Here is a 15,352-nt window from a genome sequence, read left to right on the forward strand (position 1 = left end):
TCTACAGTGTGATTTGTTTGTAGCTGAACGATCTATAAAGGTAACTTCTTCTAGCTGATCTCTCTACAGGGTGATTTGTTTGTAGCTGAATTCTGTACAGGTGATTTGTTTGCAGCTGAGCTCTTTACAGAATGGTTTCTTTGTAGGTGAACTCTCTAAAAGGTAACTTCTTCTAACTGATCTTTCTACAGGGCAATTTGTTTGTAGCTGAATTTTCTACAGGGTGATTTCTTTGCAGCTGAACTCTCTACTTGGTGGTTTCTTTGTAGCTGAACTATGTACAAGGTAATTTCTTCTAGCTGATCTCTCTACAGGGTGATTTGTTTGTAGCTGAATTCTGTACAGGTGATTTGTTTGCAGCTGAGCTCTAAACAGAATGGTTTCTTTGTAGCTGAACTCTCTACAAGGTAACTTTTCTAGCTGATGTCTCTACAAGGTGACTAGTTTGTAGCTGAACTCTCTACATGGTGGTTTCTTTGTAACTAAACTTTCTACAAAGTGACTTCTTCTAGCTGATCTTTCTACAGGATGATTTGTTTGTAGCTGAACTCTCTACAAGGTAACTTATTCTAGCTGATCTCTCTACAGGGAGATTTGTTTGTAGCTGAACTCTCTACAGGTAATTTGTTTGAAACTGAACTCTCTAAATGATGGTTTCTTTGTAGCTGAACTCTCTACAAGTTAACTTCTTCTAGCTGATTTCTCTACAGGGTGATTTGCTTGTAGCTGAACTATCTACAAGATAACTTCTTCTAACTGATCTCTCTACAGGGAGATTTGTTTGTAGCTGAACTCTCTACAGGTGATTTGTTTGAAACTGAACTCTCTAAATGATGGTTTCTCTGTAGCTGAACTCTCTCAAGGTAACTTCTTCTAGCTGATGTCTTTACAGGGCCACTAGTTTGTAGCTGAATTCTCTACATGGTGGTTTCTTTGTAACTGAACTCTCTACAAAGTAACTTTTTCTAGCTCATCTTTCTACAGGGTGATTTATTTGTAGCTGAATTCTGTACAAGTGATTTGTTTGCAGCTGAGCTCTTTAAAGAATGGTTTCTTTGTAGCTGAACTCTCTACAAAGTAACTTCTTCTAGCTGATGTCTCTACAAGGTCACTAGTTTGTAGCTGAGCTCTCTACATGGTGGTTTCTTTGTAACTGAACTCTCTACAAGGTGACCTCTTCTAGCTGATCTTTCTACAGGGTGATTTGTTTGAAGCTGAACTCTCTACAAGGTAACTTCTTCTAGCTGATCTCTCTATAGGGAGATTTGTTTGTAGCTGAACTCTCTACATGATGGTTTTTTTGTAGCTGAACTCTCTACAAGGTAACTTCTTCTAGCTAATCTCTCTACAGGGAGATTTGTTTGTAGCTGAACTCTCTACATGATGGTTTCTTTGTAGCTGAACTCTCTGCAAGGTAACCTCTTCTATTGATCTCTCCACAGGGCGATTTGTTTGTAGCTGAACTCTCTACATGGTGGTTTCTTTGTAGCTGAATTCTACAAGGTGATTTTTTCTAGCTGAACTATCTCTTTCCACAGTTGCATGAACTCCCTACAAGGTAACTTCTTCTAGCTGATCTCTCTACAGGGTGACTTGTGTGTAGCTGATCTCTATACAGGTTTCTTATTTCTAGCTGATCTCTTGAATTCTCTTCAGGGTGACTGCTCTATTAGGATGACTGTTCTATTAGAGTATCTCGATCTCGCACTTGCTGCACCAAGTTGGATTTCGTGTTATAACTCCGTGGCTTTAAGTCTGATTCTTCTACACCATTGATGAGCCTTTCTAAGATGATTACTCCATCTGTACAACGATTTTCAAAGCATTACCCCAAGCGGTTTATCTGGTAGGCGTGGCAAGTAGTCGTTTTTTTTTATAGCTAATCTCGATTGCGTAATTGTTACACACTGTTGGTTTTTTTGTTGTATCTTCCTGTTTTTTAGCTTGATTTCTTTCAAACCACAAAAGGTTTGAGGTTCAATAGTTAACCTATTCACCCACCGATTTTCAGCTTCTTCCCATACGCGGTTTACCCTGTAGGCGTGACAACATATTGGTGTTATTTTTCGTGAATAATCGCTCATAACTCTTTGCCTGTTTATCGTATTCCAGCCAAAGTTGGTACCGAGATGCGCCCTTATATCCCCCTTCTGTTTGCCAAATTTCAAGGCGATCGGATATGGCGTTCGAGTTTTATAGCAGTTTTTGTAAGTGTGCGACAAGAAAAAGAAAAATAAGAAGAAGAGGAAAAAAAACGAAGAAACTGAGCCAATTTGTGAAGTCGCATATCTCGGGAACGCGCGAAGCGATTTCGCTCAAATTTGGAATGTGGAGTGCTGCAGTTGGGGGGCATGTCCACAGCAAAAATCGTCTTGTTTCATCAAGGAAGCACAGAGCTACGGAGGTGCGAAAATTGCGTTTTCTTTCTTCCTGTCAATATACTCACGGGTGTTACGCGCCGACTTCTTGGGCCGCACGACACACTACCGTGTGTCTTGATATAGAAGTTACTCCACTCGGAGACATATAAGATAGAAACTAAGGCAGTTGGGTAGCTGGGAGCCACGTAGCACAATGGGTAGGACTCTGGGCTCAAGCACTGGAGGTCCTGGGTTCGATTCCCGCTCAAGGAATTTTGTGTTTTTCTTTTTTTTCGTTTGAGGACCTTTTTTGGGGAAGTTTTATTTTTATCCACGTGACTGCCGGAACAATAGCAACAGCCCTTTTTTAAAGCTACAATACGCGCTCTCAACCTTTCTTACTAACTGTATTCTAAACTAAAACCATCAGTGGCTGCATTGTCTAAAAAAATAATAAATAAATAAAAATAAATAAATAAATAAAAAATAAAATTGTCTGGAGCAATTTCCAGCCGCAACATCGCGAAAATGAAATTTCGGACTTGTAAAAAGTTTCGATGTCACTGGAGAACACAGTAGCGATACCAAAGTAACCCTCCCAGGTAAAACTGGTCTGGTATGGGTCCAAATACTACCACACCAAATATCATCGAATTCCAAAATTGTTTGCCATCTGGCTGAGCTAGGCGGCTGTCAAAAATTCGTCAAAAATGCCGATTTTATTCATTGACGGGAACTTTTGCTGGTCAGATGTGCTAGTTTATTTCTCAAAAACTTGCTAGACTCATAGCCTGGAGCTTTCATTCATAGGATTGGTCTGGCAGCTCTTCAGGCGACCTCAAAAACCGCCAAATGCCTATATCCACGAATTTTGCCGATATCGACCAATTTACAATGCGTTAAAGAAATTTTGCACACCAAACGTGATGCTTTGCCCCTCTAAAGTCATGCTGCATCCTTGTTTAGTTATATTCGTCCATAGGGTGGCAATGGCGGCTCTCTTATCTAGGCCAAAATCCATCAAAATGCCCATCTCACCATTTGTCATCAGTTTTAGGAAGTTTTACAAATCAAACATGCTGGTTTGCCTCTCTATATCTTTACTGGACGTTTCAATCACCTTCGTCTGTGTAGGCACCTTTCTTCAGTTTCTTGAAAATGTCAGAGCACACCTATATTGGGCCGCGGCGCAACCATCAACACTACTTACTACTTATTTTGTTTCATTGATTCCACGAAAATCCAGCAGAAATATTACATAACCCAACTGGAGTTAGTCTAGTTTTAAATATCCACCCTTCGGAACTCTACACGAATGGAAATTTCGATTGTGGTTTTTGATAATCGGAATTTGCACTTCGGTAATCATTTGTATAAACATGTAGAGTACAATATTTAGAGCTAGAACTCCATTTTCGCTCTATTACATTTCTGCTGGTTTTCCTGTCATTCTTGCGTGGAACCAATGAAACAAAATAGCTAAGCGTTAACTGGTATTAATGGTTGCGCCCAATTGGTGTGCTCTGGCGTTTTCAAGAGACTGAAGAAAGCTGCCTACACAGACGAAGGTGATTGAATGGTCCAGCAAGGATGTAGAGAGATGAACCAAAATGTTTGATTTGTAAAACTTTTTAAATCTGGTGACAAATGGTGAGATGGGCATTTTGATGGATTTTGGCCTAGATAAGAGAGCCCCCAGTGCCACCCTATGGACGAATATATCTAAACAAGGATGCAGCATGACTTTGGAGAGGAAAAGCATCACGTTTGGTGTACAAGATTTCTTTAACACATTGTAAAATGGTCGATATCGGCAAAATTCGTGGATATAGGCATTTGGCGTTTTTTGAGGTCGCTTGAAGAGCTGCCAGACCAACCCTATGAATGAAACTACTGGCTATGGGTCTAGCAAGTTTTTGAGAAATAAACTAGCACATCTGGCTAGCAAAGGTTCCCGTCAGTGAATAAAATCGGCATTTTTGACACGGCCGTCGAGCTCAGCCAGATGGCAAACAATTTTGGAATTCGATGATATTTGGTGTGGTAGTAGTTGGACCCATGTCAGACCAGTTTGACATGGGAGGGTTACTTTGGTATCGCTACTGTGTGCTCCAGTGACATCGAAACTTTTTGAGTCCGAAATTTCAATTTCGCGATGCTGCGGCTGGAAATTGTTCCAGACAATGCAGCCACTGATGGTTTTAGTTTAGTACAGTTAGTAAGAAAGGTTGAGAGCGCGTATTGTAGCTTTAAAAAAACATTTCCTTGAAGATATAGCAAAATATCTCGTAATTTGTAAGCATATTCGCCGATTTGCATGACAAGACGTAAATGAAAAATAACGCCAATCTGGCATTTTCTAAGTGGTATCTAGCCTAGCATTTGTGGGTGCCGGTTTGGTAGTTGATTCTTGGAGGTCGAAATTTCACGTTGCGGACCTTATATTAGGGATTATCCGCGATCTATTTTCATGGAATTAAGCTCCAGAGTTTGAAATATCTACCTAAGGCCACTCCAATTGGTAATTATGTTTCTGGTCCACTGCCCGCATCCTTTTTTGCAGAAAATGAAATTTCAGAAATACAGGGGGAATATTCCCGCATCAGCCTGAATTTCAGAAACAAATATTGGGCTGCTACAAACATGCTAAATTTAATTGCTTGCGTGTCACTATATACTGATGTCTTTTATCAGTGAAAACCTGCAAGAAATGAGCATAGTACATAGTACAGATCAATATAGCTACTCTATAATAAAACAGTCAGAAAATCACAAAAATACTCTAATTGAGCAGTCACTTCATTATTGCTTTGTTGCTGAATTCCGCCCGCCCTCAGGCCATACCTATTTGAAAAGTTGTGCTCGGACCCGACCGACCCTCTTTTTATAAAAGACCAAAAAAAATTACGTAATTGTTATGTTGGGCAGACTTGTAGCCGAAATGGCGGCTAAAACGAAGTTGCTATTGTTTCGGCAGCCGGAAATATTTTGTCAGCCGGTGCTATTGTTCCGGCAGTCCACTAATTAAGTTTTATTACTGTGCAGGCCTCCCGGGGGAGCATATATGCACAAAGTAGTTACATTACAAAAATTAAGAATTAAGATAACAGTCCTGTTATTCCTTGTTTGAAATGGTTGAGGTCTGTAACAATTACAACATCATCTGGTAAAGAGTTCCATAGCTTAATACTGCTTGGAAGAAAAGAGTTTGAGTAAGCATTAGTTCTTGCTGGTAACTGTAAGAATCTCTTTGAATGTCCGCGTGTAGAGTGGATACAAGGGCGAGGTGGGAGTAAATCGTCAGCATTAATGTCTACAATATGATGAATTATTTTGAATAGCATTATTAATCTATGTTCATTTCGCCTATCAGCAAGAGGGCTCCAGCCAAGATTAGTAAGCATGTTGGATACACTGTTATAAGGTGAGTAATCGTTGAATACAAATCTAGCAGACCTCCTTTGCACAGACTCTAGGGTTTGAATGTTTTTCTGCGTGTATGGTGACCAAATGGTTGATGCGTAGTCAAGAATTGACCTTACCATACTTTGGTAACAGGTGACTTTGATGTTGACAGGGCATGATTTTAAATTTCGTTGGAGAAAGCTCTTAACATTGTTAACCTTTGCTGTAATCTGTCTTATATGCTCATTCCACGTTAGGTGTTAATCTATAGTAACTCCTAGATATTTAGCATGAGGTACTTCTTTAATCTTTTCATTTTGTAAGTAGTAAGACATGTGAATGGGATTTGCTTTATTAGTAACTCTAAGAAACTCGCTTTTGGAAGGGTTAAATATCATGTTCCACTTTTTAGCCCAGGGTGTTTAAGTCAGCTTGTAACTGGTGACAGTCATCTGGTGTTGAAATTGTTGAATACAAAAGTACATCATCGGCATACAATTTTATTTTGCTTTTTATGCCCTCTGGCAGATCATTTATAAAACATAGGAACAGTAAAGGAGCTAGGACAGAGCCTTGAGGTACTCCTGAAGTGACGTTGGTTGTAGAGCTGTGATGATCGTCTATGATGACACGCTGTGTTCTTTGAGTTAAAAAGTTTTCCAGTCAAGATAGAATGTTACCTCGTATACCATAGTGATCAAGTTTATGAATTAAACAGGAATGGTCAACTTTGTCAAAAGCTTTGGCGAAGTCTAAAAAAATTACATCAGTTTGTAAGTTATTGTCTAGGTTTTTTGCCAAGTCATTGATGGTTAAGAGCAGTTGAGTTTCGCAGGATCTCCCTTGTCTAAATCCATGTTGGTTATCGCATAGTACTTGATGTTTGTTAAATTGAGAAAATATGTGTGTATAGATGATGTGTTCAAGGAGCTTACAACAAACACTGGTTAAAGATATTGGGCGGTAGTTACTAGGAATGCTACGGTTGCCTTTTTTATGAACAGGGATGATGTTAGCTGTTTTCCAATCTGCTGGTACTTGGCATTGTTGTAGAGAGGCTTGAAAAATCAATGTGAGGATTGGAGAGAGCTCTGGGCTGAGTTGTTTCAGTAGGCGTGTAGGTATATTGTCTGGGCCAGTGGCTTTGTGAGTTATCTAATAAATTCTTTACTCCATGCATGTCAATAGTGATTGGAGCAATATCTGAGATAAGAGATTCTTCTAAGGTTGGTGGTGCTGACTTTTTGTCTCTGAAAACAGATGAAAAATAGTTATTGAGAATTTCTGCCTTTTGAGGTTGGTCTGTATGCACTGTACCATTTTGTGATAGTGGTGGGATACCGCTGTTATCCTTTCTTTGGCTTTTAATATAAGACCATAGTTTTTTTTGTGATGTGTCCATTCTCGACTAGGGATAACACATAATTGTTGTAAGCAGTGCGACATGTGTTAGAGACTTCTTTCTTTAATTTGTAATAAGCTTGCCAGTGGTTGGGTGATTGTGATGACTTTGCTAGGTTGTACAATCGCTGATTCTTGCGGGATAAGCGCCGAATGTGTTGAGATATCCAAGGTTTCTTTTGCTGTTCAAATTTATGAATTTGGTTGGAACATAGTTAAGGTATTCTGAGCATACAGCTTTGAATTGTTCCCATAGCACATCAATGTTGGTAGATACTAGGGCTGAGCGATACTGCCATTTTAGTATCACGATCGATACTAAAGCCACTATTCACGATACTGAATAGTTCACGATACTTACAAATAAGTCAATCATAGCTGGTGCTACATAGCATATTGCTCAGCATTCCTGCAGGAAGTCCTTATAGGTGATAGAAAACTAGTCACTATCATCCTTGTTTACAGTAACAGTTATTTTAACACATGCTTTGAAATTGTTATGGTGTTCACACCTCTCTGCAGGGGAAACCAGATGGGTGGACTTTATCATTTCCAAGGATTCTTAGCCTAGTACTGCATAACAAATGGATTTTTAATGACAGTAATGTACAGGCATGGTATCACGATAGTTAATAACAAAATATCGCAATATTGATACTTTCAAAATATCGCGATATATCGCTAAAACGGTAGTATCGCTCAGCCCTAGTAGATACAGAATTATTTTCTAAGAATGCATTGCAGAGATTTAAAGCAGTGTTTTTCATACCTTGAATGTCTATTTTAGACCATAAATAGATATTTCGTCGCATTGGTTGTAGAGTGGCTATGATTGATGATTGAACAATGATGGCTTCGTGATCACTGATTCCAGCAGTGATATCGCAGTGGTTTACTAGAGAGGGCCTGTTTGTTAGAAATATGTCCAAAATGTTCTCTCCTCTTGTTGGAGATTGTACTACTTGTGTGAAGCCGTTGTTTAATGTGAATTCAGTAAATTTTTCACAAAGGTTGATAGGGTAAGTGATTGATAATACCAAGACTTTCCCAGTCTACATTGGGTAAGTTTATATCACCAGCAATCCAGACTGGAGTGTCTGGGTTGGTTAGGAAAATGTTTTGTAGTGCTTGACAAAGGTTTTCCATGTATTCAGTGTCTCTGTTTGGTGGTCTGTATATTGAGCAAACTATCAGTGCCTGATTGTTTAGAACAAATCTACACTCAACATAAGAGGCATAGTTTAGCTCATAGCAGGCAAGAGTGTTTCTGTAGGCTATAAGTACTCCACTATAGCCATCTGTTCTGTCTTTTCTTGTGACATTGTAATGAGGAGGGAGATCTCAGCAGAAAGAATGTTTGGTGATAACCATGTTTCGGCTATAGCTAGAATATCTGGGTCATGATCTTTAATGAAAACGGCAAGTAATGCTTTCTTGTTTACTACACTTTGGCTATTCAGAATGGCTAGGTTAAGAGTGGTTTGTAAGTCATTACTTGAGTTTGTGTCTGTAGATCTCTGTGAATCTAATATAAGTGAATTATGGGAGCAAATTTCAGGGGATTTGTAGAATTTAAGATATCAAAAATAAATTTGCGAAAAGATTCAGCTGTGCAGAGGGGTTCTATTTCCTCCTCTGCACAATTCAGCCGTTTTTTATTTTGTACTGGTTTCCTGATTGATTGCGCTGAGCTAACTCAGACCGCAGTACTTTGTTTACTTCTCGTTCCCTTGGGGTGAGGTCAGGTGTGATAAATATCCGTTTCAGTTGTTCTGGGGTAGAGGATGCTCTGAGTCTTTTAAGGTTTCATAGTATTGCAGCTTTTTCTTCATCAGATTCTACAGTTATCTTCAGAAGTCTAGGTTTGGAACTTCCCTTCTTTCCCAGTCTGATAGCATTGGAAATGTGAGCTCAAACCTCGAGTTGAGAGGATAGTATGTCTTGAAATTTTGCAATATCTTGTTCTTTTCGTGTTTGTGGTTGATCAGCATTAGACTCTGCCATATTATAAACTATCAAGTTTAGTCTGCATTTTTGCTTTTCTTTTTCCTCATTAATGACTGATGACACTGCATTTCTAAGTGCATCAGGACTAGGTGGTTGTGCTTGGCTGGAGCTGGGATGGGCAGCCGAGGCTTCCAGCGTGTTAGATGGTGAAGATTGAACAGCTGCTGCATAAGACTGTTTGTGCAGATCATTCATAGAGGTAGTGATGGATTTGATCTGCTCTTGAAGTTGGTGATTGTTAGCAGGTAGACCATTTATTTGAGTGGTGATGTCACATATTTTGGCCTTTACTTCATTGTGGAGATTACTGATACATGCTGGGATGGTTTCTTTTATAGCTGAGATCACTTTAGTTTCGACTGACTGAAAGCTATCTTGATGGTCGCGTTTGAAGAAATCAAATAGTAGTTGCTTGATTCTGCTAATGCAGTTATTTGTATCACAATAGTAAACAAAATTGTGAAGATTACCAAGCACAGCATTCAGGTTCTTGTAAACTTCGTCGGATACATTTTCGCATTGAGAGTGTATCCATGAACCACAGAGGACACTGGATCGCCTTACTATCTGCTCCAAGCCAGTTCTTGCTCACATTTAATGCAACATCCCCCAGGGAGACCACCTACTAGACGTTCTTGCCGTTTTGTTGGTGATACACTAAGTGCTCGCTTGCCCCTGTGGCGTTTTACGGCCGGGGGAAGAGACGCGGAAGTCGACCCTGGCTCTTCAGCATCCTTGGGTAACTCCGACTGGCGAAACAAAGCACACTCTATTTCACCCAAGACGATAAAACAAAACGAAATCCGGCGATTCTGCGTAGAAGTTAGGAAAGAGAGCAAGGATTACAAAGGTGGGGTCTATTCTACGGAACGGAACGGAATGATGGACTAAACTGCGGAACGGAATGCTTTCTCAGATTGAAGCTTGCAGCTTACCATTGCTGTACAAGATATCAGTGGCACTTCCAGCAGGTAATCAAACGTACCCCAAAAAAGATAAAACGAATTTAAGGATCGATTGTGGGTTCTTGTTAGTTGTCATTAGTAACGAAGTACTAATTGTGGGAATAGCTGACTCAGTATGTTCATCTTCGGATATATCAAGTAGGGAACTTAATGCATGACTTGTTTTTACTAGTATGTGAGTTATTTTTACTTACTTGACTTTAGAATGTACAGTCTGAGGCCCAGCCTTTCTAATCGGCATAAATCAGTATGTGTATAGCTACACTACAAAGGAAACAAGTATGGTGACAAGCTGAATCAACTCAGTCTAAGCAGAATCTAAAGGAATTTTGTGCAGTGTGTGAGGAGCAAACATTCAGATACCTCAAGGAGGCTATATTGTGTGAACATCAATGATTCATTAACAGAGTAGTGGACTATTGTCAGATATCTCAGCCTGAGTACTGAGTTGAATTCTGGATGGGGTCTATTTTACAGAATGGAATGCTTTCTGAATCAACTTGCAGCTTGGCTAACTGCTATCATTGCATTTTATCAGTGGAACCTCCAGGAAAATGGAATAGGATAATTATAAAACATTAATTAAGTGATTGTTTAGGTAATCATGACTTTATTCAGTCTAATAAACAGAATATATAGTTGATTGAGTGAGGTATCACTTTCAGAATGTTCAGACGACCAGTGATGAGATGCATGGATTCATCGAATTTTTGTTGTGGTTGGAGACATTAAATATCCAAAAGCAAACTGACTATATAATATTAATTCATTTTCTTTATATTTTCTCAATTTTGATCCTGTATACAAATAATTGAATTTTCCTTGTCAATAGAAATCCTAGAATAAGATGGGAGAGAAACTTATCTTTGTTTACCTATACTGTACAACCAATAGTTCGTAATACTGATTTGTATGGGAGAGTGTCTAACTCTCAGTATGGCCTGTACAAACACCCTGCGTAAAGTTCACCTTTCATCAAATCAACACCTTTACTGGGGGATAGAAAACTGTTGATTAGTGTTGCTGAAGAAGGTAAAGCCTTTGTTCTGAAATAAGGCCGAGGTGTTACTTTAAGCAGGGTGTTTGGTGAATGCATTCAAGTTAGACACTCTCCACCTTATTATGAACTCTTGGTACAACTTCAAAGGAAAATGAAGAAAACATACAGATGAATCAATAAAATCACTACAGTAAGGTGAATTACAGACTAGGTTAATTAATGACAGTGGCTGGAAATTAAGTGTGGTAGATTCTTGTTCTTGAATATGTTGCAAAGTGGAAGTACAAATCAAAATGGGATATCAATTTCATTATGAAAAATTTGTATACATAAATAATCTAGCATTACTATTTCATTTGTCCTCCACTTAAACATGCTACAACAGTACTAGTGTCAGTACATTGGCAGTGAGTCTACCTTGAAATTTCAACTCTAGAGTAGATCCAACACAGGACAGCCCGCACTGTAACAAATACATGTGATCCCATTGTAATTTCATGGACCAGCTGGACTGGGAATCACTTGAAAATAGACGAACAAATTTAACCTGTTTTGTTTGAAGTGAAGCATGTGAAATGTTACACTTAAGAAATCCTAGGATTCTTAGGTGGTATGTAATTAATGTGAGTGTTCCATTTCAGGTCTGACTAGATACATTGAAATTACACACACATCCTGGTCCAAATCACGCTTGCCTGGTGGCTACGGGCATGGTTTCACATGCGGCTAATAATAGAGATTTGGCTGATCTTGGAGTTTTGGCATTTAGCCTGATTCAAGGGTAGCAGTCAGACACATCCTTGAATTGTGCAACAGATAAAATCAGCTCACTATTGAATACGGCATTAGTCCACTGCACCAGCTGTTAATATATAAATAACTCCATGCATACACTTCAGTGATGTTTGCAGAATATACCCTCCTTGCGGTCTGCCAAAATATTTGCTCCTCACACACTACACAAAATTCTTCAAGTTTTAATTCAGCTGGCTCTTTCCTGTTACCAGTATCTTCCTGCTTGCTTTATTCATACACTGACTTATGACTTGAAAGACCGGCCCAGACTGTTTTCTAAAGTCTAAATAAGAAAAACAGCTCACATAAAGTTCCCTTCCGTATGGATGAACATCACTGATACAGCTCATCACACAATAATACTTCATTACTAATGACAACCAACAAAAACCCACAATCGATCCGTTAATTCTTTTTATTTTATGTTTAATCACCCACTGGAGATGCCACTGCTAACTTATAAGGGAAGTTTCAGCAATGGTAAGTTGCAAGATTCAATTTGAGAAAGCGTTCCGTTCCGTGGTTTAGTCCATCATTCCGTTCCGTTCCGTTCCGTTCCGTTCCGTAGAATAGTCCCCACCGATTACAAACTCGCAAATCTGCTGACTCAAAAAAAAAAAAAAAAGCTAGATTTCTCACTATCAAGCACAATAGTTGTATGCTATGCCCCGAGTATTCGACTTTAGGGCACACGTCTAGTAGGTTGCCCCGAGTATTCGACTTTAGGGAACGCGTCTAGTAGGTTGCCCCGAGCATTCAACTTTAGGGAATGCGTCTAGTAGGTTGCCCCGAGCATTCAACTTCAGGGGACGCGAAAAGTAGCTCTAGTGTTAGGTTAGGGTCGGGTTCAGCATTAGTTTCTTCTTCACCTTCAATATATACTATATAGAAGTTACTCCACCCGGAGACATATAAGGTAGAAACTAAGGTCCCTATTCGGTGATTATTAGTTTCTCATCCAGCCTTTCTAATTATTATGATGCGGGCGGGAGGGTATTACCATTATGCCATTATTGTAGAATATTAACACACCGATGTACAGACCTTGACCAAATTGTCTTTCTTTCTTACTACAAACATTTCCTTCACCAGCTGATTCTACTTTTCGTGATCGCCAACTGTTTTTCGACAGTCAACTGAAAGCCTGCTTTGATGAAGTCGATAGAGCACGATTGCAACTGGCACTGCAGCAATTTGCTAACAGTTCTCCTGGTGATATATAGCGAATTGTAGCGTTCATCAACAAAAATTATAACAGTTTGGTATCACGTGTTCTTCTGAGCATGCGCAGAGTAAATAATGGCTTACCATGCGGTAGCTTAAGAAGGATGCGGGCGGTGGATGAGAAACTAATAATCACCAAATAGGGGCCTAAAGGAGTTGGGTAGCTGGGAGCCACGTAGCACAATGATATGGGTAGGACTCTGGGCTCAAGCACTGGAGGTCCTGGGTTTGATTCCTGCTCAAGGCATTTTGTGTTTTTCTTTTTTTTCGTTTGAAGACCTTAGTTTTATTTTTATTCACATGACTGCCGGAACAATAGCAACAGCCTTTTAAAAAAAATATGATGGTTTTTTATAGGTTTTTTTTCGACCTACCGACCCTAACTTTTCCTTTAAAAATCCGACTGAGCAACCATTTTTCAAATAGGTATGACCTCGTCTAAAACTAAACTTCAGATGACCACAAATTGGAGTGGCCTAATATGCCAGCATTATGTTGGCATAACCAGGGCCGCCCATGGGGGGGTGGGGGGACTGGGACATTTTGCCCCGGGCCCCAGCCTGAAAGGGGCCCCAGGATGCCCCACGAAGGCCCCTTGAATACCTGAGATCGATATACTCTAAGAGCAGTCAGATCTAGATACTCTAATAGAGCAGTCACAGTATTCTTCAGAGGAGCAGTGTAGCAAGTTTATAAATAAGGAGATATGGTTGGTGAGGGGTAGCTATTGTCATTGTGAGCATGTAATGACTTTTCTTTTTTTTGGTCTTCAACTTTCAGCTTGGATGAAGAATGGAAACCTCCTTGCCCCTGGGCCCCACTTTAACTCTTTGCCCTGGGCCCCTTAATTTCTCTGGGCAGCCCTGGGCATGCATAATACTCCAGCCTATTACACTTTTTATTATGCTGGCATATTTGATGCAGGCCTACCCATGTTTTGGAGAAGGAATTATCATCTGCAATCTTAATTAGTTAACACTACACAGAAAAAAAGCCTGGTCTGGTACTTCCATGTTGGGAGTTGGTAGGAAACACTCCCATGCAACAAAAATATTTTGTGTGGCCTTGCATAGAATAGAGAACTGTGCACAACAAGTATAATTTATATATAACTTTGAGTATGATTTTATAACCAGCCAAGAAGGAAGCTACAAGTAATTACACTATTAAACTCAATATTGTTATCCTAAATGATGGATGATAATGGAGTATTATTTATTTATTTATTGTTAATCAGCAGGACCCTCCAGGGGTATAATGCTGATGTGCAATTACATGTGTACAATTTCAATTAGTTACTTAACTATATAAGTATGTACAATTACGACAAGTTACTTAATTATATACATATGTACAATTACAATAATAAACTATAAAAATATATACAATTACGATAAGTTACTTAACTATATACATAAAGTAATGGACGTACAACACATACAATCCCATTTGTGTTATCTCGTAACTATGTAATATAAACTATAGTCTTTATAGCTGTAGGACACACATGGATGTACACATGTACAATCGATCCTATGGACTCTAGGACCTACAAGGATATTATTTATCCTAGCATTGAATTGATATACATATCAATGCTAATGAGCTCGAATTAATGTTAAGCATTATAAAACTGGCAAGCCTGTACAGCTAGATATTCAGTCCACGTGCACATCTACAGTTTCTCTTTCTATGTCACTATAAAAATGTGTGACTCCTCGGATGTTAGAAATGACCAAAACATGAACCCCTACAAACAATCAAGAATAACCCCAGCTGACAATCTATCAACTATTTTTAAAATAAAACTTCTTAATTTCTTACCACCTAAATTTGGGGGAGCATAATGTTTGTTTTATTAGCTACAGTATTATGTTTTAACACTTAGAAATTTGGTTTACCTACTGCCCCTAATTTTACAGTGGAAGTTCCTAAAACCTATATTTTTGTAAGACAGATTTCTAAATTTTTATATTAATTTTTATAGAGAAAATACAAAAGTACAGAGTTCACTTCTTCTCAGTAACCGTAAGGAATAATGCCTCACACTTTGGTGCAGAAACATGTCACAAGATAAATAAAAAAATATTGTAAGACAAATTTGTGAAAATCAAGGCATTTATGATGACTTTTGTATTGTTACTGCCCACACAACTATAAATTGATTGTATCTCTTAAGATGTCCATATTTGGAG

Source organism: Dysidea avara, chromosome 11, assembly GCF_963678975.1.
Source record: "Dysidea avara chromosome 11, odDysAvar1.4, whole genome shotgun sequence".
Lineage (NCBI taxonomy): Eukaryota > Metazoa > Porifera > Demospongiae > Dictyoceratida > Dysideidae > Dysidea > Dysidea avara.